The following is an 18,631-nucleotide window of genomic DNA, read 5'->3' as shown; positions in this document are numbered from 1 at the left end:
GCGCGCCGCCGCGCCGCCCCCTCATTTGCATGGCCCGGCCCCGCCCCCCGCGGGGCATGCTGGGCACGGCCCCCGCCCCGCGCCCCGGGCCCGCCGGAGCGGGCGCAGCGCCCGCCCGCCCGCCCGGCCGGCGTTTCCCGGGAGACGCGCTCCCGCCCCGGCGCTGCAGCCGCAGCCCGGCCTTCCTTTCCCCTTCTCCCCGTCTGTGCTTACCGAGCGCGGGCTCCGCCGCGCGCGCAGCCGGCCCCGCACAAAGCGAGCCCGTGCGCGCCGACCGCTCCAGCCCCGCACGGCCACAGAATAAACGCGCTATTTATACAGCACATTTCTCCCTTAAAATGATAAGTACGCATGAAAAGAGATGCTGTTCTCCGCATTTCGAGTTTGGTTTCTTTATTTCCCCAATGGCTTTTCAAGGGCTCCATCGCCTTCCTGCTAAAATTCTCCCCAAAAATCAGCATATCTAATTTACAACCTTCAGCACTCAGAAAAGAAAGAAAAAAAAAAAAACCCCAAACCCAATACTGTAACGAGATTTAAGGAATAAAACTTTTAATGGTTAATTTCGACATGATGTGAAATCACCGAGAATTTTCATGTCTCTCTAAGAAAAACAGGCCACAGAAATCTTTGGGAATAGTTTCCAAAAAATAAAATAATTATCTATAATTAACTAAGAACTACTATGAGAAATAATTACTCACTCGAAAAATAATAACATATTTTGCATTAACATTAGAGTGAAATGCATGCAGAGGGTTATAATGGATCACTCCCATGTGTATACAATTGCGTTAAAAAGAACACGAAACACCACTTCTAAAAATTTCCAAGAATGTGGAGGAAAAGAACCCATATAAGTGCACTATTAGATATGCTCTAATGTTACATTATGTTTAACCAAACACAAACACTAAAGATCTCCTACTGAGAAAGAATTAGTCTCGAATACATAGCAGAGTAATAGATTGTTGTTACTAAATATTTTATGATATTGGTAAATGATCCATCTAGCATAAATTTAATTTTACTTGCTATCCCATTTTTCATGCACAATTGAAGTTTGAATTGCATAGGAATAATGGTAAAAACATTTTCACAATGAATTTGATCACAGAACTTAACACAATTTATTTAGCTTGGTATCACACTGATGTGCATCCTTCCAATCCCACCTTACTAAATAAAAAAACCCTGGCTTTATTAACAATAAAGAAATAGCAAAAAACGCATTTATATTTAAAACACTAAAGTGTGTGAAGAATCTATAAAACAACTGACCTGTTCAAATTGTTGTTTTTCCAATCCATGCACTGTTTTTATTAATTAGGACCCAAACCAGATTGATCGTCATTTTATAACGTTTGACATATTCACTGTCTTCCCACTTCCAGCAGAATCTTCTTAAATTTCTCAGCACTGTGTTTTATTGCTGGTACCATATGCTTTATTGTTCAGCCACAAGAGCTTCACTCTGCACAAAGACTCATTACCTACTGCTTGCTGAGCAGCTTCGGGCTCACTGAGGCTGCCTGTGTGATCACATGGGAGTTTTGTCTGAGAAAGCCAGGCATGCCACTGATTTCACCAGCTACGGATATTTTTATCAGCTGAGGTCTACTATGAGGAAGGAATAACAAATGCTGAGGCTTCTTTAGTTCTTAAGACAGCGGTTGTTATGGAAATCCCCTGAACTTTTTTTTTTTTTTTAATTATTATTATCGTTCCCACTGTAACACTGGTCCAAGAAGAAATTCAAAAGATTGGTTACACACAATTTTTTTCTTGCGGGGAGTGGCACAAGCCATGCATTGTCTGCATCGCTCTGCACACAGTACACACTGAAATTAATATTCCAAAGAGGTAATATTTTGCTAACACTTGATCTGCCAGTGTTTATGTGGAGGACAAGCTTCAAAATGAAAAACTGTACCTAAAAACCAGCCCCTTAATTTAAATTTCAGTCAAGGGCATTATCATGTAATCTGGTCTTAAAGTGAGTTTTGCTGGCTTCAGGGAGGCTACTCAGGTGAATAAGAATTGGCCATTTGAACAGGGATTACTCTCAAATCCAAATGACAAATTATGTAATACAGTGAAGTCTAATCTCTTCTTGCTAATAGTTGGTGATGCTGTGGGGTTTGTTTTCATATGTGTGCATGCACGCATTTGGTTGGTTGTCTTGGGGTTTCTTGTTTATTTTAAACAAATATTATGAATTTAAATAACATTTTATAATGCTTAAAAACTCAATATTTACCTGAGTATTTCATATTAGAGTAAGTGAATATCTAAATTCAAATTATAAAAGCCCTTACAGAAAAAGGTAAATAATAATTTTTTTTTCACTGATCCATTATCAGTATCAGGGCTACATGCTAGAATGTTTGGAGATATCTTGATTCCTACTGCAGAGTGAATTCCCTGAATATTCTAATTTAAAACTAGCTTTCTACAAACAGCTAGTGATGAGAAATGAACATCTCTCCTCCGCCCTGAAAACTCGTACTGAACACGCAATTATCCATAATATTAACATTGCAAAGATATAGCTATTCTACAAAACAGTCAATTATCTCTAGAATAATTCAGAGCATTTTGATAACATGAGATAGCAAAAAAACCTGCTTTCTCATTAACATTCCACAAATGAAATACCTCCCTCTTCTATTTGAGATCTCTCTCATTAGAATAAATGACAGCTTGTAGCTCATGGTTGGCATTATTCTGGTCCTATCAAAGTCAGTGGAAGTTTTGCTGCTGATTTGCATGGAAGAAGGGACAAGCATGACTAACAGATTCATTCGCCTTACCATGTCGTCAGGCAAATCAATGACAAAACTCATTTCTTTATTGTTCTTGGCATCTTGCTCGGTTTGTATGATCACTGTTTTGTAACAGTTGATATGCAGTCTCTATGATTACACTGAATTATACAAGATAGTTAGCAAAGGATTCAGAATTACCTACAACTAAATCCAGTAATGAGTATCTTCTATGCTTTCACATTCATTTCAGTTTTTTAAAATGCCATTATCAAGAATGAGTGTATTCTGAAGTACTACCATTTTCATCTATCCAAAGACAAGGACTGAGCAGATGTTTTGTGGCTGAGAACCTTCCACGTCTCTTAGGCAGGAAACGTTCCTGTGTGTACATTAATGAGAAGAAATGAAAGCGGACTAGAAAGATTGCTAACGAGCAGCTGGTTTAGCTACAGCTATGCATATTTTTTTCCCCTGGCGATACCACTGATGATGTCACAATGCTCATGTAGGAAGACATAAACAAAAGGCAGGCATTTTTGCTGCAGTAGCACTAGGAGAAAAAAGAAAACCCAAACATTTGACAGATGGAAAGAACAAAAATTGGTCAGGAAAAGAGTACTATTGTCACATTTTTCTGTTTGTTGTTATATACACTATGGAACAGTCCTCAAATCCTGAAAGGTGGTTACAGGAAAACATGTTCAAGGACATGATACAGTTAAACCAGTTCACAGCAAAGAGTTGTTTCTGCAGGAGACAATAGCAGCAAGCAGTCTCCATGCTGAGAGGCACCCTCAGTTAATCACTTCTTCAAGGTTGGTGGGGGGAGGGAGGGAAGCTTCAATCCTCCATAGTGGAATTTTGAATTTCCTAAATGTAACTTGACATTTTTGGGTAGCTAAATGATATTCCATCCAATCATCTCTTCTCACAGAGTTACTAAATAGAAGGAGGTCTTTGTCAGAGCCACACTGCTGAATTTCTGCCCAAATGTACTATTGAGGAAGGGCATTTCTGCCACCACAAAAGGGATTATAGATCACCCAAGAGATTCACAGGAGCCAAAACCTAGGCCTCCCTTGTCACACCACAGAAAGAAGAGGTTCAAATGACAATACTTCCTAATACCCTCCCTGTAACAGCCAGGATTTCTTCAGGAGAATTCAAATTCACCTCTCCTTGAAACAGTGGGGGAATACAAATGCTTAGCAGTCTCTTCCACCCAGGGTCTCTCATGGGAGTTGAGGCAAGCAAGGGCTCTCTTTTCTCAAATAAAAGGTTCCTTGTGAATCCAAATGGAAACAAATCAAGAACCTTCTGACCATCTGTAAATATGGATAAACTGTCAGATCCCACATCTACTTTGTAAGAAAATTAATAGGAACATTCTTATGCCTTTCCATTTCACAGAAGCTACAGCAAAAATGAACTGGTTAAGGAAATTTGGACTCTTAGTAATCACCATCATTAATAAGTAATAATTTTATAAATCTTGGTTTATTCTACTCTATATGCATTTAGACTCGAGTACTTTTACAAAGATTACATGCATTGAAATACATATCTTGGACAGAATTAAAAACCAAATAAAAAACCCCAAAGAAAAACCCAAAGACCCACAATAACCCAGAACCAGCCATAATCACAAATGAGACTAAGCCCATGATTTGAACTTCAAATAATTTCCACATAATACAACTACATTATTTTATTTGGTATCAAACTCAATCTGCCGTTCAGTATCCTGTATCATAGTTGGATGAATCACATAAGAATCAAACTTGTGGGAAGAGCACTGCTCAATTTCATGAAACAAAAAAGAGACAACTTGCACCACTCAATGCCTTGCTATTCTAAAGGTTGGAATTCTGTACCTTGCAATAAAATGCAAGAGGTCTGGTTTCTTCAAGTACACCAGAAATGTAATAACTTCCATACCAGTTAAGTAAACAGAGGGTTTTGCTGAAACTTTTACAGTCTTCTAGTACAAAACAGATTTGAAGCCCAGGATTTAGAAAATGTATTCAGTGGACCATGCTCTACTCCAGCTCTTACGAACAGTATGGTTCATATGCCATGGCTTGCAATTTATGAGCTACAGCAGCAGCTCTAAATGCCTCAGCACTGGATTTCAGGCTTGGGAACAGATGATTTGTGGTCATTTCTTCGGTAAATTCTATAAACCTTGCCCATGCAAACTCCTCTAAATTGAATCTGGGATGAGGCATAGCTGCATACTTCCCATGGAATTGTGCCATTACAGAAGTTCTACTGTGTTAAAAATGCTCACCTAGGATAAAATAGTGTAATATTAATTAATCTAAAATTACTGGTCAGTAATACCGGGGTAGGATAATCTTAAGTATATATTATACATATTTCTTTCTAGACCAAATATAATTTAATCAAATAAATTTCCTCACCCTGGGCCCGAATGTCTAGCTTTCTCTAGATCAGTCACAGCTAAACAATCTTCAAGCAGTGTCATGTTAACTATTCAGTTCCAAATACTAGGGCTTGATAGATTTCCATAGCCTGCCATGACAGGAGGGTGACATTCTTTGGGTTCCTGAACTGCACAAATATGAAAATATTACTCATTCATAAATGGCATTCTCAACAAAGAAATACAACCATGTTTTGAAATAAGAGTCTAATCAGTGAAATGAATGGAAATAGACAAAATCTATTTAAAAGGTGATATCCTCAGATCAACAGATGGATGGAGAAAGTAGCTTGTAAGTGAGGGGCAGGCCTGTGAGCAGCTGTTCTGATTTGTGGCACTCAAGCAATCCCATCACCAAACTTCATACAGTGACTCCTGGCATGTCAGTGTAAGGCTGCCATTGCTGTCCTTCACTTCTACTTCTGGCACCCTTACACTGCCATGCCAATTTGAAGGACACCATCTATAGTTTGCTTTTTTTGTGACTCTTAATATCTGCTTCACCAGAGGCAGCTTTTTAAATCATGGGGTAAAAAATTGCCACAGATTAAGAATGAATTCTCTACACATACTGTGGCATATAGCACAGCATATCCCTTCCCAATGATTATTAGCACAAGTCTTGAAAACCTTTTGTTTTTAATGATACATCCTTGCTACATCTTACATAAGCTACATTTTTTCAAGATAAAATTAACCTCTTCCAGGCTGATATCCCAGAGGAGAGCACACTTCCTTTCAGAAAACAGCGCTGAAAACTACTATACTTTAGAAGAGTTACTGTACACAAACAAAAATATTCCCCTGCAGTAAACGCACAGTTTCTTTTTCCTTTCACAATCTTTCTCAAAATCAAAGAAATACTAACTCTGGCAGGCAAACTACTGTACTGAGAGGTGTATAGCCAAGTAGCAAAAGAATCTCTTGACTGCTATTTATTCAGATGATATGAAAAACCAAAGCAAATAACTAATAATGTAATGTTCGGAACAGCCATCGTTCAAAATGCCAGGAGAGCATGGATTCTTTTAAATAAAACAAAGTAAGTTCTATTTGAAAGAGTAAAATGGTCATTTTCTCAGAGGAAAAAAAAAAAAAAAAAAAAGGACAGAAGAAGGCAGATACTTGAAAAGAAATTGCCTGTGCTGTCTGGTATGGCTTCATAAGCCAGCTTTTCTCCATCCAGTTTCCATGACACCTCAGACAATCCAACATGATCCATGCTGAGGAGTAATTCAGAACTACACAGAGTATGCTTGGTGTGGTCAGAATTTGTAAGACATAAACAGAAGAAACAAAGGTGCTTTTGGCTTATAATTAACTGAAATACTTCTTACTCCATCCCTTTTCCTTGCTTGGTCCCAAAGCACACCTTTTCTCATAGTATCATTTTCCAACTTAAAAATTTCACTTGGCTGTTGACCAGAAAAAGTTTCAAATTAAATAAATTAGGAGATATTTGAAGCAAACATGATAGCTAGTATTTTCCCTCTCCAACTGTTTGGTTCTTCTAGCTCCCTTTTACGTACCATAGTGAACAAAAAAAAAGTTTACTGAGTCAATGCAGTTGGAACAGGAAAATAATCCCAATGGAAGCAGACTGTTTTTCCTTCCTGGACTAGCCCTTCCTGGACCTTCCTAAAGTTCCACTGCTGCTAAACCAGCGACATTCCCTCACTTCTTGTTTTCTCAGCTTCCACAGTGAAGCAGACAAGCTCTTTAGTTTTTGTCTTCCACAGAAAGATGCATTTTTTATAGTTACAATCTTCAAATTTGTTCCCATCTACCATAAAAACAAGTATTTTGAGTGGAGACAAATGTGAAAATATACCAGACACACAGACATATCTAAGAAACAATGTAAATATGTTGTTACATTTTACAGCAGTTAGTTTATGAAGCATTACAACTTAAAGCACAAGACATTTTCAACATACTACTTAGAATAAAATAAATCATTTTACATAGTGGACTTTCAACCTAATAGACAAGAAGATATCTAAATTCTAAAATAAAAGGTGCCTGCCTAAAATTGCTGAACATCAGCTTAGGATCTCATTCCAAAGAAGTGAATCTGCTACATTTCTTCCCACCTTTGTACATCCCACACAGAACACAATCATATAAAGCTTGAAAAAACACTGAATTCTAGGTTGTAAGGTACTTTTTGCTGTTTCAAATAACCTTTAAAGAATACAAACTGATTCTTCTTTAATAATTCTGTCCATTTTCATTTGGCCTGCATTGATTTCTTGTGTATCTAGGAGAGCTTAAAAATAATTTTTATTTACTTCTTTGTCTACCAGCATCAGCGATAACATCAGCACAGCAATGGGAACTTTATTGCTTATGCTGAGTTTTCTCTACTAGCACAACACAACACAATTCCTCCCAGACCTCACGTCCCCCAAATATTCCATGGCAGCAGCCTACTTTTATAAAGTAAAAGTCTTTTGCAGGTAATTTCCTTCTCCTATCTAAGAACACAATAATGATTTCAATTGCCCTAACATCAGTGTTAAAAAAATTAAACAAAATTTTTTCATATACCTTAGCATCCAAAATAATTTTCCTATCATATATATATATATAAAATTTCCATCAAGTTAAAAGCTGAACTGCTGCACTTTTACAGCAATTTTTTTTACTATGCCATTGCAACATTCTAAGGTTTCAGAAAGTGCATGAGCCAGCAGTATACTCCCACAGCCCAGAATTCCAAGTGCACCAAAAGAGGAGTGGCCAGCAGGTCAAAGGAGCTGATTGTCCCCCTCTACTGTCAGAAGAGTCCATCTGTGGAACTGAGGCCAGCTCTGGGGTCCTCAGCACAAGAAAGACACAGACCTGTTAGAGCAGGTTCTGAGAAGAGCCACAAAGATGATCAGAGGGCTGGAGGATATATCCTGTGAGGACAGGCTGAGAGAGTTGGGGCTGTTAAGCCTAGAGATGAGATGACTTCAGGAAGATCTCATTGTGGACATCCAATACTTAAAAGGGGCTTATGAAAAAGAGAGAGGGTAATTTTTTTACATGGCCAGATAATTCCCCCCTTTCCTTTCACTGTTTTAAACTAGGACAGGGAATATTTCAATAAGACATTAGGAAGAAATTCTTTAGTCAGAGAGTAGAGAGACATTAGAACAGGCTGCCCAGAGAACTTGTGGATGTCCCCTCCTTGGAAGTGTTCAAGGTCAGGTTGGATAGGGCTTTGAGCAATCTGTTCTAAGTGGGTAACATCCCTGTCCGTGGCAGAGGGCTTTGAATTAGATGATCTTTAAGATCCCTTCCAACCTTTGCTATGAAAGTAAGCCTGTCCAATTCAGAAAGTTTTCTAAGAAACACTGACTGTCATTTCTTTCATATAGGAAGAAGATGGATAGCAGTATTTGAATAGCCCCATTCATATTAGCAAACCAAGGGACAGTTCCAGGATGCTCTCGTATGATGTCAGAGATCAAAACGGACTGATTTTTAATTTGATTACACTGTTTTCAGCTGATGTTCAAAGTTCAAAATACTGTGGTTTTGGTCTAATTTTCCAAGAGCATAAAGGGTTAAGTATAGTCACCACATGCCCTGAGCCTGTGCAAGGATCAACATTTCTGCAACATGATGAAGTTTGGAAGTTCTTTTGTAGAAGTAGTTATTGAGTGACTGTTTTATCTAAGACTGCTACCTAAAAGGGATCAGAATTAAATAATGACTTTAATTAGAGCATTTTTATAATTCAAATATCTTTCAAGATTTCAGCATTTCAGATACCATCATGATTTTTTTAAAATTAAACTGCTTGAAACCTACCACCTGGAGAACTTAATGTTTCAGTTAGATTTTTTGTTCACAATCTTAAGCAGACACACTTATCACTCTGACAGCAGTACAATACCCAAGGGTTGAGGATGTCAGACTACAATCCCTAAAGACTGCAGCCTCTTGTGCTGGTGCACTTGCAAAGGAGGAATTTTTTTTCCCTTTTTAAAATCATTATTCAACATATTTTCCAGTGAACATCTTAAAAAATAATTAGACTTTCAACCAGGATTACATTCAGATACTTTGCATTAGGATCACTGATTTATGGTACAGACATAACCACAGGGACGGCTGATATCACCTGATACAAAGTTGCATCATCTGACAGTTTCCTGTGTTGCAGAAAATAAGCAATTACCAACTCAGTATGGTTTTTGGCATCCCTGCAATGATTTTGACTTCTCAAAGGGATTAATTCATTGGCCTAACATCTTAAGGCACTGAGGATAATATTGTTTCCATCATAATATTTTCCCTTTTAGGAACATGAGGACCATGTTTATTTCTGCTATATTAAGTTGAGATAATACTAGGCTTGTCAGATATTTTGAAATAGTGTAGTCAGTGTGTCTATTTTGACCTTCCAGGTCACAGCAAAGGTGCAAGCTGACAGCACCAGCTGTCATCTGCTGCTAACAGACTTCTACCACATCAACAGCTCCAAGCTCATAGGGGAAATCACTAGTTTTTTGATTGAAGAGCAGGAAGTCAAGATCCTTGGCTCTCTCTTTCCATCTTCTGGGGTGGGCAGATTTCAGTGATACTAGCACTGTTCTAGGTGCCAGCCTGGAGTTGCTCTCCTGCCCTATGTCCTCTTACATAGGCTCTAGGATACAGGATTGCAAATGCAGACTTCAGTCATTTAAGATTTCAAGACATACAAAGATTTGCCTGTACCAAACATTCTACTTTTTCAGAGCAAATTATATTCTCTCTGCCCTGGGTGTCTTAGATTGAGAGACAGGAGTGGCCCATTTACATTCAGAAAACATATTCTGTGTCATTTACAATGGCAATGAGTTCATAACTGTGCAGTGTGTATCCTGCAGTTTTTCTTATTATCTCCAGCACTGTGAGAATTCCTGAAAAGCTGTCACATTTAGCTTGCTACATACTTACAACAGCAAATTGGTACATACTCTGTGCTGATCTTCTTATTCTTTTCTGTAGTTGCAAAATTGCAAACAAGTCAAAAATTGCTTTATGATCATAATCACACAGGAGCAGACCCAGATCAGCAACTGCCAGCCTTGTCGTGACATTAGTGTGTCAAGCAATGACACAGGCAGTTTGAAGGGAACAGCAGTATCTTGAAGTAGACAAACTGAGAGGAGTAGGAAAACCAAACCCTTTGAGAACATGAGAAAGGGGTCAGAGACACAAAAGCCTGCCTACTTTTCTAGCTGTAGAAGCTAATCTAATTAAAAAATGCTAATTTCCCTACAAACCTCGCCTGATGCCTTAAATTAGTATACCACAATAACGACAGCACTTAGAGCCTTAAAAGCTATATATAACCTGATACATAATCTTACAAGCTAAGTATTTTAAATGTCACGCAGGAAGCAGCAGTGGATTCAAAGGCCTAGCATTGCAGAGAAAACAAAGAGCTTGTCATCTTGTAACAGTTATTTTTGCACGACAACTGACAATTTTACACACATAATGACAAAGGCAAGTTTTAAAAGAGATTTTAAAAACCAATTAAATACATTTGAAGGAATTGCTCCAAAACATTTGAAACAGCATGGAATTTAAAAAATTTTAAAGTTACCAATATTAGTGAACCCTGACTCTGCTAAGTGGACAGGAAAAGACCAAAAACTTGCCTCTGTTTCGAGAGGCAGAGACAAAGAATGCATTTATGACACTAAAAAGTGATGCTAATGGGGATACAAATAGATGCATCAGCAGGTCAAAGTAACATCACTTTTAAAGCAATATTGAGATATACAAGAGAACACAGCAAGAATGCATTTTTTTAAGACGAGGATTTTTTGATATTGAGATGGAAGTTGCTAAAAAGTTTGCATATTATTTTTCTTTTGCTTCACAGCTGACTTCAGTCAACTGTCTTGGAGGAGAGACAAACTGCTAACTGGAAAACAATCTTACAGTAAAAATCTGAGAAAGATACATATGTTGTTAGCACAGACACTATACATAAGCTTTTCTTTTTTTTAGATTAACCAGAAAAAGTACAGATGGGAATGAAAAGGCCACTAAAGATATAAATTTATAGAAAGTTCTAAGATATGGAAGGAACAAAGTGACTTTTCAAAAATAAACTGAATTAAAAGAATTAAAAGAATAAAAGAACTAAGAATGGGAAAAGGCACAACATTTCAAAAAGCCAACATTTCAGAAGATGAAATATAGTAAATTCTTGAAGATGAACTGTGAAAGATGAGGCCAAAATGTTTATTTTGAGATCTAAGAAATATACTTTTATCTAATACATACATGCAAAAAATAAGGTACATGGGTCCTAAATTAAATGAATGACAGAAAAAAATTGAGTGAGAATACCAGAAATAACACACTGTGACACTGATGGCCAATTTTTGCTAAGAACATAACTCTATCCATTAAAAAAAAAAAAAAGCAATAAAAAAGAGTTCCCTTGCATCTTAACCCTCCAGCAAACACAGTGGCAAAACTCACAAAGTGCATTGAGTAAGCAGAGCAAGATTTGAAAGGTTTCACTCTGCTATAAAAAAGCAGAGAATTTGGTGAAAATATACCAGTGACCTCAGACTACTATCAATGGGTGTGGGAAATGCCAAAACCCAAACACTAGACAAGCTGACAGCTGAGTCTAATACAGCTTGAACCAGAAATGAAAATTCCTGCCTGTCTGCACATCCATTGTTTTGTTCCACGCATACAAATAAGGTGAATCTGCCAGTGCTATCCAACACTGTGGTCTCTAGCCAACACCAGTCATCAGCCAAAGTCAAATTGTCAGAAAACAAACCCAAAAGTTGTGATGCTCACACAATAAATGTCAAATAAAATGTAGAGGAACTTTTATTAGACAATGGGTAACCAATGAGGACTCAAGCCATAGCCAGACTGCATACAGCTGAGCACTAGGAACAAATATATGCCAAGCACTTATTAAACACTGCACTACTCTTATTTGCAGTATACAGGTGTTATTAATACTTCAACTAATGGTTGTATTTCAAAACATTTCTCTGGACTGCAAAAAGAAGAACCCACTGAATTGAGAGCAGTAGAGATATGAAATCAGTTTGCATAACTAGTTGCATCCTGAAATCCAGTTGCAACCACGACTTCTGTGAGACTTTGAGCAGTTTAACTATTCCATACCTAGCATCTCAATTAAAAAAAAAAAAAAATTAAAAAAAACTAACCAAGTATCATTTGTTACCCATCCCTCAACTGTGCTTTTAGTGGTTACAAGTAACAGGTTTTCTTCAAGACCACCAGTTATACAGAACCTGTCTCATTGAACAAATCAAAACAATTAAAAGAAGAAAATATTTTGCACTTACAGCAATATAGGTGGAGGGGACAGAAAATTTTAGTGCCAAGTCTGGAAATTTAAGTCTGACATGAACTTCAGGATTCTATTTCTAAGTTAGATCAGTAAGTGGATGGGAAAGTATTGTTCCTTGTGATACAGGGTGATATCCTGACACTTGAATTTAAGAGACAAAATAAATTCTCCACATGGGAAAAATTTAAAGCATCTCTTAGAATTTTAGTACACATGAAGCAGTTAAAAGCCATTTATTTCTCCTCTCAGAGATAATCCCTACTAATTGCTCTAGTTGTGGAAATACATTTTGTGGGAAAGGATAATGAAGCCTACTTGTCAAATTGCTCATGTCATTATTTCACTGCAGATTGCAAATACTATAGCCAGACCTATTCCCAGCACGCTGAATATCAGCCTACAGAAAAGGACCCTTGCATAAGCCACTCTGACCTTTCTTGCTAGTTTCTTCTGACCTTCCTGACCTCATTAGACTGGTATAAAGAAAATAAAGGAGCTGTTGGGTACTCTTGATGGATTAGAAATAACAAGAATGTGTCTAGGACTTACTTAAGTACTAAACCAGACTACTGAATTATAATGCTTTTCAAACAATCAAAAGCATAATAGGGATAGTGATGAAGAAATAGAGGTAGAAAGAGATTCTTAAAATATTGTGAATAGTATGTTTTTTGGAAATTGTTCATCAGCACCCTTAACTACTCATCCTGCTCCCATTTTAGATGGCTGATTTTTTAAGGCCCCATTTGAATGAGAACAAGTATTAGAAACCAATGGTTCCAGCACAATTATTTTGATTAACCATGAATCCAACTTAAGCACCTTTCTGAAAGAGGCCTTTAATCTCCTCTGGCCAGATTTATTTAATGAATTCTTCAAATTCCCAAAGGAAGGAAACTCTAGAGGATAGAAGTCTCTGAATTCCCTGTGTCACATTTCAAACACTACATCATACTATCAATGAAATCTGTGTCTTACCAGACAAAAGGGTAGAGATACTATCAAAGTGCTTATTCTTTACATATTACATACCTTCTCCAGTGGAATTACTTTGCGTTTTTAAACTGTCTCCCAGCCCTGAAATGGGCAAGTCATGTATTCTATAGCTTACATCATAAGAAGTACAAACTTATAAATTAATTTTGCTCTCTGGATAGTGGATTTTGTCATCACCAGTAAATAGTTATTTATTTCATTTTAGCTAATACTGGCACCTGAGCAAAACTCTCAGAAAGGAAACACAGGCTATAACTTATAACACAAACCCCAAGTACTACAACATAAATTTTACAGCAATTGCAACATAGGACACATCTTCTTATCTTTTTATTCTGGATTTCTCATTTCTAGGTAAAAAAGTGCTATGAGGGAATTTATACCCACAGAAATCTTCCAAGTTCCCATATATTGCAATTTCTAATTAAAAGCTCTTGAACTTAACCACTGGAAAGTATTTATGGGAAGAGAAGAATTTTTTCCTTTATATGCTTAAGCACTCCTAAAAGAAGACACTAGTAGATAGGCTGACCTCAGACAAAGGGTTCAGGCTTTATTATGCTATGCATTAAAATGCAGGCAACCACCACATAAAATTAAATTATGTCCTTTTTAAAAATAAGACTATGCCATCATTTGTTCCTGAAATATCTATCCTCTGTTCAGCTGTCCTGCAGTTTTATAGATCATGACATGGGAAAACTGTTGCATTTGTGATAGTGGCGATTGTCCCCTTCAGAAATTTATAGCCTCTGGTGGATTTCTGCATGTCTCACATGTCTCCTATGCCAAGCGCCCAATCCAGCCCCGCGCTAGCACCACTGGAGAGGCTGCAAATGCTGCATTTGTGCAGGAACTCTCATCAGGCTTCATCCCCGAGAGCTAAAATGTCTTAAAGCAGCCACTGAATCCAGATACCCTCATACTGCACACAGAGCTAAGTTAGATGACACAGTGGTTAAAAAACAACTTAATCAGGTTGCTAGCACAGATTTCACGGTTGCTGTATCTGGGCAGCTGTTCTAGCACAATTGGATTAGTGATTTATGCTGTCTCTCCACTCTCCCCATTTTAAAAGAATGGATTGAGATTTGAACATGTAAATTTTTCATCCTCGTCACTCTTCAGACCTTGTGAATGCAGAGCCATTTCAAGACCTGTAGAAGGGTTTTGGTTTGGTTTTTTTTGGCTGGGAGATTATTTGTTTTGCTGTGGTGGTGATCTTTTTTTCCCCTCTTTATTGTTAGCCAGAGATTGTGGTGTAAAGATAAATGGTAGACAAGGACCTTGTGTTTGGATATTCAAAATAAACAAAAAGAAAAGTCTAACAAAAAAAACCAAACCTAAAGCAGAATTGCAGTTGGCTAGCAATTCCTTCCTCTTACATGTGATATGGGTTAAACACGTTTCTTCAAAATTGTGTTTGTCAACTTACAATAGGCTTCAGGATGAATTTTAAGCATTTTTAAACACAAAGGTGCAGCTGGAAAACTGGGTTTTTTTAGTTACATTCTTCCAAAAGTGCTAATCAAAATCCCTGCAGAGATGTAAAATATAGCATCATGTTTTGTACCATCAAATGGTACAAAATTAAATTGGACTTGTATAATGGTAGAGATATATGCACGTGAATAACTACTACTGCACTACTGACCTTGCGATCTCCAAGAACGCCAGTTTCTCTCAGGAGATTTTTAGACCTCAGAAATAATGTTTTCAGCCTGTAGACATTTCCTTAATATGTCCTTTTTAAAATGAAATTTATGTCTCATTACTGTTAAAATTATACCACCAAAGTCTTAGAATTTCTATCAAAAATGATCTGATGCCATATGCAAACTCACAGAATAAATAGAAAATTCTGTTTGTTTGCAATGAAACCCAGTTACCATATTAGGGTGAAAGAATTCAGAAGAGCATATTGATATATAAAAAATAGATGCTCAAACAGCTAGTATGCACATTTGATTTCTGGTACACGTGAGGTACTCTTGCTCTGACACGACAGGGAGTCTGAAAACCTTCCTGCATTTGACTGAGCAGGGCAAAATTCAGTAATTGCAAGGACAATTAAACATTAATCCTGCTTACCATGGCAGGTGACAGACTTGCCATCTGTTGAAGTCCTTAAAGTGAGGTTGGGTATCTTTCTATAATATATTTTTGGATATAGTTTTTGGAAAAGCAAAACTAAAAAAACCTGAACATTTAATCCATACTGCAAAATTGTGGTCATCATTGGATGGCACAAGGCAGTGACAGTAGCTTTGCCTGTTTGTGTCAGGGTTTAACCCCAGTCTGCAGCCAAGCCTTGGGCAGCCACTTGCCCACTGCCCCACCAGCAGGACTGTGCAGAGAATTGAAAGGTAAAAGCTGGAAATCTCATGGGTTTAATAGGGAAAGCAAAGGCCACATATGCAAACAGAGCAAAAGAAGGAATTAATTCACTGCTTTGCATGGATAGGCAGCCTCAGTTACCTCCAAGAGAGCAAGACCCCATCAAGGGCAAGGTTACTTGGGAAGACAAAGTACTCCAGATGTCCTCCCTCTTTCCTGTTTTTTTCCCCCTCTCTTTCTATGCTGAGCAGGATGTCATGTGGTCTGGAATGTCCCTTTGGTCACTTGGGGTCCCCTGTCCCAGCTGTGCCTCCCAGGCACCCCCAGCCCCTCTCCAGTGTGGCCGCACAAGGAGCAGGAAGGGCCTTGGCTCGGTGCAAGCCCTGCTCAGCAATAACAAAACATCTCTGAATTATCAACCTGTGTGCGGCACAAACCCACAACACAGCCCCCTACCAGCACTGTGCAGAAAAGTAACTCTACCCCAGCCAAAACCAGAACAGTGTCCCTTTCCATTCAGCCCCCAACACTTGTGATCTGGCTTTAAAATAATGTAGGAATCCTAACTTAGTTGGTCTTAGCTTTGGTAAAGACTCCAGTTAGACCTCTGGTGATTTTCACATCCTCCTTCAGCATAGACCATAATTCTCTGGGCATACAGCTCTTACCTATTGTCTTAGCTATGATCTTGAGAAACAGAGCTGCAATGGCAGCCCTGCTGTTGTGACATTCTACTTAAGGGATACGTAAGAATTTTTAGGACCAAAATGATTTGTGGAAAATAAGTTTTTGATCATGATGCAGGAAGTGTAGATGACAATTAAATTCGGCGTCCTTAAACTACATCAATTCTCAAAAGCATTTAGTAGTGGTTGTTTCACACGAGTAATTAATATTTCTTGCCAATACTTAAAAATGCCAACTACTGCTGCTGCTTGCATGTATCAGAGTGTACACAGATGGACATAGAACATACAACTCCAGTTTTCTGAAGCAGGAAAGAAGGTAACAAACAAAAAACATTTTTCTTTCTGAGGCATGCAAACAAATGAGTCTATAGCTAATATAATGACACATGACTGAAGTGCTGGTGCAAAGCATGCCATGCAGTATGGATGAACCTGAGTGGGCTGTATAAACCTCAAAACAATAAACAGGCTACAAAAGACACGTGGGCAGAGAGGAGAAAATGGAAAATACATGAGACATAGGGATGTGATTCCATTTTCAGCTGCAGGATACATATGATGTTGCACATGGGAACAGTGAGGAAGGACTGCAAACTATGGATCTGAATAGATTCACCTCAGCCCTTAGTAGTCTTACAAAATGCCATGATAGACTCTCATGGCTATGACAGGGTTTTTATAATTAGCAGGCAATCCATTAAGTTATAAAAAAATAAAATTTGGTCTCAAAAGCCTCTATTGTCAATTTTTATGCCCTTCATTTATATGAAACTAAAGATTCCTTCACACTACAAAGCACAATAAACAACTCAAAGTAGTACACTTCATTTATCTAAAGACTACCAAAGTCACCCCAATTAGAAAAAATAATAAAAAAGAAACAAGTAAATCCTTTCTTGAAAAACCTATTTTAACCAAATGTTATGAAAATCCAGGCCTGGCTCATCTGCAAGCCAAAATTCTAGACAAATCACAACATTTAATGCCTTCCTTGGGCACATGCTGTGACCCAGCACCTCCTCTTCTGTGTTAATCTTATTGTGAGAAATGTATATTTAAAATGACAACTCATTTTTATCTGAAATGTCACTTTTTGTCATCTCTCCTAGCTCTTCTGTCTGTCTGCAGATTAGTTTCATTTTTTGAGAAAATTCTCACTTCCTTAAAAGCAATGACAAGATGAATTTACTACAGCCAAAAGCATTTTTTATGGTTATTCGAAGTCCAAAGTGTGGGTAGCTTTATTCATACTGTAGCCTACTGACTTGTAATGTTAGTGAAATAGATAAATTCACAAGTATTTCCACTGCAAGCTATTATAAACCATACACTGGTAGGCATACAAATAATACATTATTTTAATGCAACTGTAACTACTTAAATTGTGTTACCTTCTTCCTAAGAACATACAATTGGGCATGACAGCAAAGGTAAAAATTTCTACTGATTTTAAATAGTAGTGTAACAATGAAATGGTATCTCTGCTCCAAAACTTTTTATGTCCATTTCACACTAATCACTCAAAACTAAGAATACTATTTAAGTAAAACAATGTGTGAAAGATGAAAAATAGTAATAGAAGTCAACGGGTATGCTCCATTTGAAAAAAAAAAAAAAAAAAAGACATATGATCACTTTTTGGTAAAATGTAGGTCACCTATGGTTGCTATAGTAACCACTGCTCTACAGATGACCACTGCCTATGGCTGCTTTCTTTGCTAGCAGTCATACCTCAATTAAAATAAGAAAGAGTTTGGAATTGACATTAGTTTAGTTGCAAACAAAACTCCTGCTTAAACATTTTCAAAAGCATTTCCTAATATCCTTGTCTAAACAAAATACTCCGACAACCAGCTGACAACACACAAAACCTACTTTTCAGTACTAAGGAATCTGTTCCTTGTCTGTATCTAAAGCCTGGCGTTTCTAAAATGGAGAAAAACAACTTTACAAGAAGTTGCAAATACAAAAAAACATTTATACAGAGCAATTCACTAAACATCAGCAACTCAGAAACTCAACAAGCACTAACATTAAGTTAAGCTTCACAGCAAGT

At 37.6% G+C, this 18,631-nt stretch overlaps 1 protein-coding gene across 4 annotated transcripts in view; it reads right to left on the bottom strand.

The window, feature by feature from the left end:
* CSRNP3 (cysteine and serine rich nuclear protein 3) overlaps nucleotides 1–18,631 on the bottom strand; it is a 101,504-nt gene that overhangs the window by 43,392 nt on the left and 39,481 nt on the right. Inside the window, exon 1 of one of the 4 annotated variants that reach the window (XM_021528591.3) lies at nucleotides 1,282–1,711. The exons of 2 other annotated variants lie outside the window; for them this stretch is intronic. The gene's annotated coding sequence lies outside the window, so the exon portion shown is untranslated. Of the gene's footprint in view, nucleotides 1–213; nucleotides 236–1,281; nucleotides 1,712–18,631 lie in introns of those variants that run through there. One more of the 4 variants, XM_021528592.3, reaches the window with a different exon arrangement.

The sequence above is a fragment of the Lonchura striata genome, chromosome 8, assembly GCF_046129695.1.
Source record: "Lonchura striata isolate bLonStr1 chromosome 8, bLonStr1.mat, whole genome shotgun sequence".
In the NCBI taxonomy this organism is placed as follows: domain Eukaryota; kingdom Metazoa; phylum Chordata; class Aves; order Passeriformes; family Estrildidae; genus Lonchura; species Lonchura striata.
The sequence above is the reverse complement of the archived record's forward strand: the minus strand, read 5'-3'. Positions and strand labels throughout refer to the sequence as shown.